Source organism: Schistocerca piceifrons, chromosome 9, assembly GCF_021461385.2.
Source record: "Schistocerca piceifrons isolate TAMUIC-IGC-003096 chromosome 9, iqSchPice1.1, whole genome shotgun sequence".
NCBI classification, from domain to species: domain Eukaryota; kingdom Metazoa; phylum Arthropoda; class Insecta; order Orthoptera; family Acrididae; genus Schistocerca; species Schistocerca piceifrons.
Window position 1 is genome coordinate 4,790,889 of NC_060146.1, and position 13,600 is coordinate 4,804,488.

The window sequence follows — 13,600 nt, forward strand, 5'->3', positions numbered from 1 at the left end:
GCATCACTTCAGGTTTACTGTATCCCTTGGACCTTCTTATTGACGATGAAACACTGAAATTGCTTCGGAATTAAATACAAAAGGCACAATGCCGACTTAAGTACAACAAGACTGACTCGTCTTGCTGTGTATGTTTTGAACCATTCCTGTGACACTAGTTATAGATTCCGATGCATCACTTCAGGTTTACTGTATTCCTCTGACCTTCTTATTGACGACGAAACACAGAAATTGCATCGGAATAAAATAGAAAAGGCACAATGCCGACTTAAGTACAGGAAGACCGACTCTTCCTACTGTCATGGTTTGAACCATTCCTGTGTCTCTAGTAATAGATTCCGATGCTTCACTTCAGGTTTACTGTATCCCTTGGACCTTCTTATTGACGATGAAACACAGAAATTGCATCGGAATTAAATACAAAAGGCACAATGCCGACTGAAGTACAAGTAGACTGACTCTTCTACTGTCTATGTTTTGAACCTTTTCTCTGATACTAGTTACAGATTCCGATGCTTCACTTCAGGTTTACTGTATCCCTTGGACCTTCTTACTGACGACGAAACAAAGAAATAGCATCGGAATTAAATAGAAAAGGCACAATGCCGACTTAAGTACAAGAAGACTGACTCTTCCGTGTCTATGTTTAGAACCATTCCTGTGACATTTGATATAGATTACGATGCTTCACTTCAGGTTTACTGTATCCCTTGGACCTTCTTATTGACGACGAAACACAGATATTGCATCGGGATTAAATACAAAAGGCACAATGCCGACATAAGTACAAGAATACTGACTCTTCCAACTGTCTATGTTTTGAACCATTCCTGTGACACTAGTTATAGATTCCGATGCTACACTTCAGGTTTTCTGTATCCCTCTGACACTCTTATAGACGATGAAACACAGAAATTGCATCGGAATTAAATACAAAACGCACAATGCCGACTTAAGTACAAGAAGACTCACTCTTCTTACTGTCTATGTTTTGAACCATTCCCGTGACACTTGTTATAGATTCCGATGCTTCACTTCAGGTTTACTGTATCCCTCCAACCTTCGTATTGACGATGAAACACAGAAATTGCATCGGAATTAAATACAAAAGGCAGAATGCTGACTTAAGTACGTGTAGACTGACTTTTCCTACTGTCTATGTTTGGAACCATTCGTGTGACACTAGTTATAAATTCCCATGGATCATTTCAGGTTTACTGTATCCTTTGGACCTTCTTATTGACGATGAAACACAGTAATTGCATCGGAATTAAATACAAAAGGCACAATGCCGACTTAAGTACAACGAGACTGACACTTCTTGCTGTGTGTGCTTTGAACCATTCCTGTGACACTAGTTATAGATTCCGATGCTTCACTTCAGGTTTACTGTATCCCTCTGACCTTCTTATTGACGACGAAACAAAGAAATAGCATCGGAATTAAATAGAAAAGGCACAATGCCGACTTAAGTACAAGAAGACTGACTCTTCTTACTGCCTATATTTTGAACCTATCCTGTGACACTAGATATAGATTCCAATGCTTTACCTCAGGTTTATTGTATCCCCCTTACCTTCTTATTGACGACGAAGCTCTGAAATAGCATCGGAATTAAATAGAAGAGGCACAATGCCGACATAAGTACAAGATGACTGACTCTTCCAACTGTCTATGCTTTGAACCATTCCTGTGACACTAGTTATAGATTCCGATGATTCACTTCAGGTTTACTGTATCCCTCTGACACTCTTATTGACGATGAAACACAGAAATTGAATCGGAACTAAATACAAAAGGCACAATGCCGACGTAAGTACAAGAAGACTCACTCTTCTTACTGTCTATGTTTTGAACCACTCCTGTGACACTAGTTATAGATTCCGAAGCTTCACTTCAGGTTTACTGTATCCTTTGGAATTTCTTATTGACGATGAAACACAGAATTTGCATCGGAAGTAAATACAAAAAAGTACAATGCCGACTTAATTACAAGAAGACTGACTCTTCCCACTGTCTATGTTTTGAGCAACTCCATTGACACTAGTTATAGATTCCGATGCGTCACTTCAGGTTTACTGTATCCTTTGGACCTTCTTATCGACGATGAAACACAGAAATAGCATCGGAATTAAATACAAAAGGCACAATGCCGACTTAAGTACAAGAAGACTGACTCTTCTTACTTTCTATGTTTTGAACCATTCCTGTGTCACTAGTTATAGATTCCGATGCTTCACTTCAGGTTTACTGTATCCCTTGGACGTTCTTATTGACGACGAAACACAGAAATTGAATCGGGATTTAATACAAAAGGCACAATGCCGACTTAAGTACAAGAAGACTGACTCTTCCTACTGTCTATTTATTAACCACTCCTGTGACACTAGTTATAGATTCCGATGCTTCAATTCATGTTTACTGTATCCCTGTCACCTTCTTGTTGACGATGAAACACAGAAATTGCATCGGAATTAAATACAAACGGCACAGTGCCGACTTAAGTACAAGAAGACTGACTCTTCCTACTGTCTATGTATTAACCATTCTTGTGACACTAGTTATGGATTCCGATGCATCACTTCAGGTTTACTGTATCCCTTGGTTATTCTTATTGACGATGAAACACTGAAATTGCATCGGAATTAAATACAAAAGGCACAATGCCGACTTAAGTACAACAAGACTGACTCGTCTTGCTGTGTATGTTTTGAACCATTCCTGTGACACTAGTTATATATTCCGATACTTCACTTCCGGTTTACTGTATTCCTCTGACCTTCTTATTGACGACGAAACACAGAAATTGCATCGGAATTAAATACAAAAGGCAGAATGCTGACTTAAGCACGTGTAGACTGACTTTTCCTACTGTCTATGTTTGGAACCATTCCTGTGACACTAGTTATAAATTCCCATGGTTCATTTCGGGTTTACTGTATCCTTTGTACCTTCGTATTGACGCTGAAACACAGAAATTGCATCGGAATTAAATACAAAAAGCACTATGCCGACTTAAGTACAAGAAGGCTGACTCTTCTTACTGACTATGTTTCGAATCATTCCTGTGACACTAGTTATAGTTTCCGATGCTTCACTTCAGGTTTACTGTATCCCTCAGACCATCTTGTTGACGATGAAACACAGAAATTGCATCGGAATTAAATAGAAAAAGCACAATACCGACTTAACTACAGGGAGACTGACTCTTCCTACTGACCAAGTTTTGAACGATTCCTGTGACACTAGTTGTAGCTTCCGATGCTTAACTTCAGGATTGCTGTATCCCACTGACCTTCTTAGTGACGATGAAACACAGAAATTGCATCGGAATTAAATACAAAAGGCACAATGCCGACTTAAGTACAGGAAGACTGACTCAACTTGCTGTCTATGTTTTGAACCATTCCTGTGACACTAGTTATAGATTCCGATGCATCATTCCAGGTTTACTGTATAAATTGGACCTTCTTATGGACGATGAAACACAGAAATTGTATCGGAATGAAATACAAAAGCACAATGCCGACTTAAGTACAAGAAGACGGATTCTTCTTGATGATTATGTTTTGAACCATTCCTGTGACACTAGTTATAGATTCCGATGCTTCACTTCAGGCATACTGTATCCCTCTGACCTTCTTATTGACGATAAAACACAGAAATTGCATCGGAATTAAATACAAAAGGCACAATGCCGACTTTAGTACAAGAAGACTGACTCTTCTTACTGTCTATGTTTTGAACCAATCCTGTGACACAAGTTTTTTATTCCGATGCTTCACTTGAGGTTTACTGTATCCCTCGGACCTTCTTATGGACGATGAAACACAGAAATTGCATCGGAATGAAATACAAAAGGCACACTGCCGACTTAAGTACAAGAAGACTGACCCTTCTTAGTGACTATGTTTTGAACCATTCCTGTGACACTAGTTATAGATTACGATGCTTCACATCAGGTTTACTGTATCCCTCTGATCTTCTTATTGAGATGAAACACAGAAATCGCTTCAGAATTAAATAGAAAATGCACAATGATGACTTAAGTACAAGAAGACTGACTCTTCTTACTGACTATGCTTTGAACCATTCCTGTGACACTAGTTATAGATTCCGATGCTTCACTTCAGATATACTGTACCCCTCTGACCTTCTTATTGACAATGAAACACAGAAATTGCATCGGAATTAAATTGAAAAGGCACAATACCGACTTAAGTACAAGAAGACTGACTCTTCCTAATGTCTATGCTTTGAACCATTCGTGTGACACTAGTTATAGTTTCCGATGCTTCACTTCAGGTTTACTGTATCCCTTGGACTTTCTTATTGACGACGAAACACACAAATTGCATCGGAATTAAATACAAAAGGCACACTGCCGACTTCAGTACAAGAAGACTGACTCTTCTTACTGACTATGCTTTGAACCATTCCTGTGACACTAGTCATAGATACCGATGCTTCACTTCAGGATTACTGTATCCCACTGACCTTCTTAGTGACGATGAAACACAGAAATTGCATCGGAATTAAATACAAATGGCACAATGCCGACATAAGTACAACAAGACTGACACTTCTTGCTATGTATGCTTTGAACCATTCCTGTGACACTAGTTATAGATTCCGATGCTTCACTTCAGGTTTACTGTATCCCTCTGACCTTCTTATTGACGACGAAACAAAGAAATAGCATCGGAATTAAATAGATAGGGCACAATGCCGACTTAAGTACAAGAAGACTGACTCTTCTTACTGTCTATGTTTTGAACATTTTCGCTGATACTAGTTACAGATTACGATGCTTCACTTCAGGTTTACTGTATCCCTTGGACCCTCTTATTGACGACGAAACAAAGAAATAGCATCGGAATTAAATAGAAGAGGCACAATGCCGACTTCAGTACAAGAAGACTGACTCTTCCGTGTCTATGTTTAGAACCATTCCTGTGACACTTGATATAGATTCCGATGCTTGACTTCAGGTTTACGGTATCCCTTGGACCTTCTTATTGACGACGAAACACAGAAATTGCATCGGGATAAAATACAAAAGGCACAATGCCGACTTAAGTACAAGAAGACTGACTCTTCCTACTGTCTATGTTTTAACCATTCCTGTGATACAAGTTATAGATTCCGATGCTTCACTTCAGGTTTACTGTATCCCTATGACCTTGTTATTGACGATGAAACACAGAAATTGCATCGGAATTAATTACAAAAGGCACAATGTTGACTGAAATACAAGATGACTGGCTCTTCTTACTCTCTATGTTTTGAACCTTTCCTGTGAGACCGGTTTTAGATTCCGATGCTTCACTTCAGGTTTACTGTATCCCTTGGCCCATCTTATTGACGACGAAACACCGAAATTGCATCGGAATTAACTAGAAAAGGCACAATGCCGACATAAGTACAAGAAGACTGACTCTTCTTACTGACTATGATCTGAACATTTCCTGTGAGACCAGTTTTAGATTCCGATGCTACACTATATGTTTACTGTATCCCTTGGACCTTCTTTTTGACGATGAACTCAGAAATTGCATCGGAATTAATTACAAAAGGCACAATGCCGACTTAAGAACAAGAAAAGTGACTCTTCTTACTGACTATGTTTTGAACCATTCCTGTGACACTAGTTATAGTTTCCGATGCTACACTTTAGGTTTACTGTATCCCTCTGACCTTCTTATTGACGATGAAACACAGTAATTGCATCGGAATTAAATACAAAAGGCACAATGCCGACTCATGTACAAGAAGACTGACTCTTCTTACTGCCTATGTTTTGATCCTTTCCTGTGACACTAGATATAGATTCCGATGCTTCACCTCAGGTTTATTGTATCCCTCTTACCTTCTTATTGACGACGAAACACTGAAATAGCATCGGAATTAAATAGAAAAGGCACAATGCCGACATAAGTGCAAGAAGACTGACTCTTCCAACTGTCTATGCTTTGAACCATTCCTGTGACACTAGTTATAGATTCCGATGATTCACTTCAGGTTTACTGTATCCCTCTGACACTCTTATTGACGATGAAACACAGAAATTGAATCGGAATTAAATACAAAAGGCACAATGCCGACTTAAGTACAAGAAGACTCACTCTTCTTACTGTCTCTGATTTGAACCACTCCTGTGACACTAGTTATAGATTCCGAAGCTTCACTTCAGGTTTACTGTATCCTTTGGAATTTCTCATTGACGATGAAACACAGAATTTGCATCAGAATTAAATACAAACGGCACAGTGCCGACTTAAGTACAAGAAGACTGACTCTTCTTACTGACTATGCTGTAAACATTTCCTGTGAGACCAGTTTTAGATTCCGATGCTTCACTAAATGTTTACTGTATCCCTGGGACCTTCTTATTGATGATGAAACACAGAAAGTGCATCGGAATTAAATACAAAAGGCACAATGCCGACATAAGTATAAGAAGACTGACTCTTCTTACTTTCTATGTTTTGAACCATTCCTGTGTCACTAGTTATAGATTCCGATGCTTCACTTCAGGTTTACTGTATCCCTTGGACCTTCGTATTGACGACGAAACACAGAAATTGAATCGGGATTAAATACAAAATGCACAATGCCGACTTAAGTACAAGAAGACAGACTCTTCCTACTGTCTATGTTTTGAGCAATTCCATTGACACTAGTTATAGATTCCGATGCTTCACTTCAGGTTTACTGTATCCTTTGGACCTTCTTATCGACGATGAAACACAGAAATAGCATCGCAATTAAATACAAAAGGCACAATGCCGACTTAAGTACGAGAAGACTGACTCTTCTCACTGTCTATGATTTGAACCATTCCTGTGACACTAGTAATGGATTCCGATGCTTCACTTCAGGTTTACTGTATCGCTCGGACCTTCTTATTGACGACGAATCACAGAAATTGAATCGGGATTAAATACAAAAGGCACAAAGCCGACTTAAGTTCAAGAAGACTGACTCTTCCTACTGTCTATGTTTTAACCATTCCTGTGACACTAGTTACAGATTCCGATGCTTCACTTCAGGTTTACTGTATCCCTCTGACCTTCTAATTGACGATGAAACACAGAAATTGCATCGGAATTAAATAGAAAAGGCACAATGCAGACATAAGTACAAGAAGACTGACTCTTCTTACTCTCTATGTTTTGAACCTTTCTGTGAGGCCGGTTTTAGATTCCGATGCTTCACTTCAGGATTACTGTATCCCTTGGACCTCCTTATTGACGACGAAACACAGGAAATACATCGGAATTAAATAGGAAAGGCACAATGCCGACATAAGTACAAGAAGACTGACTCTTCCTACTGACTATGATTTGAACATTTCCTGTGAGACCAGTTTTAGATTCCGATGCTTCACTATATGTTTACTGTATCCCTTGGACCTTCTTGTTGACGATGAAACACAGAAACTGCATCGGAATTACATACAAAAGGCACAATGAAGTCTTAAGTACAAGAAGACTGACTCTTCTTGCTGTGTATGTGTTGAACCATTCCTGTGACACTAGGTATAGATTCCGATGCTTCACTTCAGGTTTGCTGTATTCCTCTGACCTTCTTATTGACGGTGAAACACAGTAATGGCATCGGAATTAAATACAAAATGCACAATGCGGACTCATGTAGAAGAAGACTGACTCTTCTTACTGTCTATGATTTGAACCTTTCCTGTGACACTAGATACAGATTCCGATGCTTCGCTTCAGGTTTACTGTATCCCTTGGACCTTCTTATTGTCGACGAAACACAGAAATTTCATCGGAAATAAATAGAAAAGGCACAATGCCGACTTAAGTAAAAGAAGATTGACTCTTCCTACTGTCTATGTTTTGAGCAATTCCTGTGACACTAGTTATAGATTCCGATGCTTCCCTTCAGGTTTACTGTAACCCTCTGACATTCTTATTGACGATGAAACACAGAAATTGCATCAGAATTAAATACAAACGGCACAGTGCCGACTTAAGTACAAGAAGACTGGCTCTTCCGTGTTAATGTTTAGAACCATTCCTGTGACACTTGATATAGATTCCGTTGCTTCATATCAGGTTTACTGTATCCCTTGGACCTTCTTATTGACGACGAAACACAGAAATTGCATCGGAATTAAATACAAAAGGTACAATGCCGACTTAAGTACAAGGAGACTGACTCTTCCTACTGTCTATGTTTTGAGCAATTCCATTGACACTAGTAATGGATTCCGATGCTTCACTTCAGGTTTACTGTATCCCTTGGACCTTGTTATTGACGATGAAACACAAAAATTGCATCGGAATTAAATACAAAAGTCACAATGCCGACTTAAGTAGAAGAAGACTGACTCTTCTTACTGTCTATGTTTTGAACCTTTTCTCAGATACTGGTTACAGATTCCGATGCTTCACTTCAGGTTTACTGTATCCCATGGACCTTCTTATTGATTACGAAACAAAGAAATAGCATCGGAATGAAATAGAAAAGGCACAATGCCGACTTAAGTACAAGAAGACTGACTCTTCCGTGTCTATGTTTAGAATCAATCCTGTGACATTTGATATAGATTACGATGCTTCACTTCAGGTTTACTGTATCCCTTGGACCTTCTTATTGACGACGAAACACAGATATTGCATCGGGATTAAATACAAAAGGCACAATGCCGACTTAAGTACAAGAATACTGACTCTTCCAACTGTCTATGTTTTGAACCATTCCTGTGACACTAGTTATAGATTCCGATGCTTCACTTCAGGTTTTCTGTATCCCTCTGACACTCGTATAGACGATGAAACACAGAAATTGCGTCGGAATTAAATACAAAAAGCACATTGCCGACTTAAGTACAAGAAGACTCATTCTACTTACTGTCTATGTTTTGAACCATTCCTGTGACACTAGTTATTGATTCCGAAGCTCCACTTCAGGTTTACTGTATCCTTTGGACCTTCTTATTGACGATGAAACACAGAATTTGCATCGGAATTAAATACAAAAGGTACAATGCCGACTTAAGTACAAGAAGACTGACTCTTCCTACTGTCTATGTTTTGAGCAATTCCATTGACACTAGTTATAGATTCCGATGCTTCACTTCAGGTTTACTGTAACATTTGGACCTTCTTATCGACGATGAAACACAGAAATAGCATCGCAATTAAATACAAAAGGCACAATGCCGACTTAAGTACGAGACGACTGACTCTTCTCACTGTCTATGATTTGAACCATTCCTGTGACACTAGTAATGGATTCCGATGCTTCACTTCAGGTTTACTGTATCGCTCGAACATTCTTATTGACGACGAAACACAGAAATTGAATCGGGATTAAATACAAAAGGCACAATGCCGACTTAAGTTCAAGAAGACTGACTCTTCCTACTGTCTATGTTTTAACCATTCCTGTGACACTAGTTATAGATTCTGATGCTTCACTTCAGGTTTACTGTATCCCTCAGACCTTCTAATTGACGATGAAACACAGAAATTGCATCGGAATTAAATAGAAAATGCACAATGCCGACATAAGTACAAGAAGACTGACTCTTCTTACTCTCTATGTTTTGAACCTTTCTGTGAGGCCGCTTTTAGATTCCGATGCTTCACTTCAGGATTACTGTATCCCTTGGACCTCCTTATTGACGACGAAACACAGAAAATGCATCGGAATTAAATAGAAAAGGCACAATGCCGACATAAGTACAAGAAGACTGACTCTTCTAACTGACTATGATTTGAACATTTCCTGTGAGACCAGTTTTAGATTCCGATGCTTCACTATGTGTTTACTGTATCCCTTGGACCTTCTTGTTGACGATGAAACACAGAAATTGCATCGGAAATAAATAGAAAAGGCACAATGCCGACTTAAGTACAAGAAGACTGACTCTTCCTAATGTCTATGTTTTAACCACTCCTGTGATACAAGTTATAGATTCCGATGCTTCACTTCAGGTTTACTATATCCCTCTGACCTTCTTATTGACGATGAACACAGAAATTGCATCGGAATTACATACAAAAGGCACAATGAAGCCTTAAGTACAAGAAGACTGACTCTTCTTGCTGTGTATGTTTTGAACCATTCCTGTGACACTAGTTATAGATTCCGATGCTACACTTCAGGTTTGCTGTATTCCTCTGACCTTCTTATTGACGGTGAAACACAGTAATGGCATCGGAATTAAATACAAAATGCACAATGCGGACTCATGTACAAGAAGATTGATTCTTCTTACTGTCTATGTTTTGAACCTTTCCTGTGACACTAGATACAGATTCCGATGCTTCACTTCAGGTTTACTGTATCCCTTGGACCTTCTTATTGTCGACGAAACACAGAAATTTCATCGGAAATAAATAGAAAAGGCACAATGCCGACTTAAGTACAAGAAGACTGACTCTTCCAAACGTCTATGTTTTGAACCACTCCTGTGGCACTAGTAAGAGATTCCGATACTTCACTTCAGGTTTACTGTATCCCTCTGACACTCTAATTGACGATGAACCACAGAAATTGCATCGGAATTAAATACAAAAGGCACAATGCCGACTTAAGTACAAGAAGACTCACTCTTCTTACTGTCTATGTTTTGAACCATTCCTGTGACACTAGTTATAGATTCCGATGCTACACTTCAGGTTAACTGTATCCCTCTGACCTTCTTATTGACGACGAAACAAAGAAATTGCATCGGAATAAAAATAGAAAAGGCACAATGCCGACTTAAGTACAGGAAGCCTGACTCCTCCTACTGTCATGTTTTGAACAATTCCTGTGAATCTAGTTATAGATTCCGATGCTTCACTTCAGGTTTACTGTATCCCTTGGACCTTCTTATTGACGATGAAACACAGATATTGCATCGGAATTAAATACAAAAGGCACAATGCCGACTTAAGTACAAGAAGACTGACTCTACTTACTGTCTATGATTTGAACCTTTTCGCTGATACTAGTTACAGATTCCGATGCTTCACGTCAGGTTTACTGTATCCCTTGGACCTTCGTATTGACGACGAAACAAAGAAATAGCATCGGAATTAAATAGAAAAGGCACAATGTCGACTTAAGTACAAGAAGACTGACTCTTCCAACTGTCTATGTTTTGAACCATTCCTGTGACACTAGTTATAGATTTCGATGTTTCACTTCAGGTTTACTGTATTCCTCTGACACTCTTATAGACGATGAAACACAGAAATTGCATCGGAATTAAATACAAAAGGCACAATGCCGACTTAAGTACAAGAAGACTCCCTCTTGTTACTGTCTATGTTTAGAACCATTCCTGTGACACTAGTTATAGATTCCGAAGCTTCACTTCAGGTTTACTGTATCCTTTGGACCTTGTTATTGACGATGAAACACAGAATTTGCATCGGAATTAAATACAAAAGGAACAATGCCGACTTAAGTACAAGAAGACTGACTCCTCCTACTGTCTATGATTTGAGCAATTCCATTGACACTAGTTATAGATTCCGGTGCTTCACTTCAGGTTTACTGTATCCATTGGACCTTCTTTTCGACGATGAAACACAGAAATAGCATCGCAATTACATACAAAACGCACAATGCCGACTTAAGTACAAGAAGACTGACTCTTCTCACTGTCTATGTTTTGAACCATTCCTGTGACACTAGGTATAGATTCCGATGCTACACTTGTGGTTTACTGTATCGCTTGGACCTTCTTATTGACGACGGAACACAGAAATTTAATCGGGATTAAATACAAAAGGCACAATGCCGACTTAAGTACAAGAAGACTGACTTTTCCTACTGTCTATGTTTTAACCATTCCTGTGACACTAGTTATAGATTCCGATGCTTCACTTCAGGTTTACTGTATCCCTCCGACCTTCTTATTGACGATGAATAACAGAAATTGCATCGGAATTAAATACAAAATGCACAATGCCGACTCAAATACAAGGTGACTGGCTCTTCTTACTCTCTATGTTTTGAACCTTTCCTGTGAGACCGGTTTTAGATTCCGATGCTTCACTTCGGGATTACTGTATCCCTTGGACCTCCTTATTGACGACGAAACACAGAAATTGCATCGGAATTAAATAGAAAAGGCACAATGCCGACATAAGTACAAGAAGACTGACCCTTCTTACTGACTATGATTTGAACATTTCCTGTGAGACCAGTTTTAGATTCCGATGCTTCACTATATGTTTACTGTATCCCTTGGACCTTCTTGTTGACGATGAAACACAGAAATTGCATCGGAATTACATACAAAAGGCACAATGAAGCCTTAAGTACAAGAAGACTGACTCTTCTTGCTGTGTATGTTTTGAACCATTCCTGTGACACTAGTTATAGATTCCGATGCTACACTTCAGGTTTGCTGTATTCCTCTGACCTTCTTATTGACGGTGAAACACAGTAATGGCATCGGAATTAAATACAAAATGCACAATGCGGACTCATGTACAAGAAGATTGATTCTTCTTACTGTTATTGTTTTGAACCTTTCCTGTGACACTAGATACAGATTCCGATGCTTCACTTCAGGTTTACTGTATCCCTTGGACCTTCTTATTGTCGACGAAACACAGAAATTTCATCGGAAATAAATAGAAAAGGCACAATGCCGACTTAAGTACAAGAAGACTGACTCTTCCTACTGTCTATGTTTTAACCATTCCTGTGATACAAGTTATAGATTCCGACGCTTCACTTCAGGTTTACTGTATCCCTTGGACCTTCTTATTGACGACAAAACACAGAAATTGCATCAGGATTAATTACAAAAGGCACAATGCCGACTTAAGTACAAGAAGACTGACTCTTCCTACTGTCTATGTTTTAACCATTCCTGTGATACAAGTTATAGATTCCGATGCTTCACTTCAGGTTTACTATATCCCTCTGACCTTCTTATTGACGATGAACACAGAAATTGCATCGGAATTAAATTGAAAAGGCACAATGCCGATATGTACAAGATGACTGACTCTTCTTACTGACTATGATTTGAACTTATCCTGTGAGACCAGTTTTAGATTCCGATACTTCACTATATGTTTACTGTATCCCTTGGACCTTCTTTTTGACGATGAAACACAGATATTGCAAAGGAATTAAATACAAAAACCACAATGCCGACTTAAGTACAAGAATACTGACTCTTCTTGCTGTGTATGTTTTGAACCATTCCTGTGACACTATTTATAGATTCCGATGCTTCACATCAGGTTTACTGTATCCCTCTTACCTTCTTATTGACGACGAAACACTGAAATACCATCGGAATTAAATAGATAAGGCACAATGCCTACTTAAGTACAAGAAGACTGACCCTTCCAACTGTCTATGTTTTGAACCACTCCTGTGGCACTAGTAAGAGATTCCGATACTTCACTTCAGGTTTACTGTATCGCTCTGACACTCTTATTGACGATGAAACACAGAAATTGCATCGGAATTAAATACAAAAGGCACAATGCCGACTTAAGTACAAGAAGACTCACTCTTCTTACTGTCTATGTTTTGAACCATTCCTGTGACACTAGTTATAGATTCCGAAGCTTCACTTCAGGTTTACTGTATCCTTTGGACCTTCATA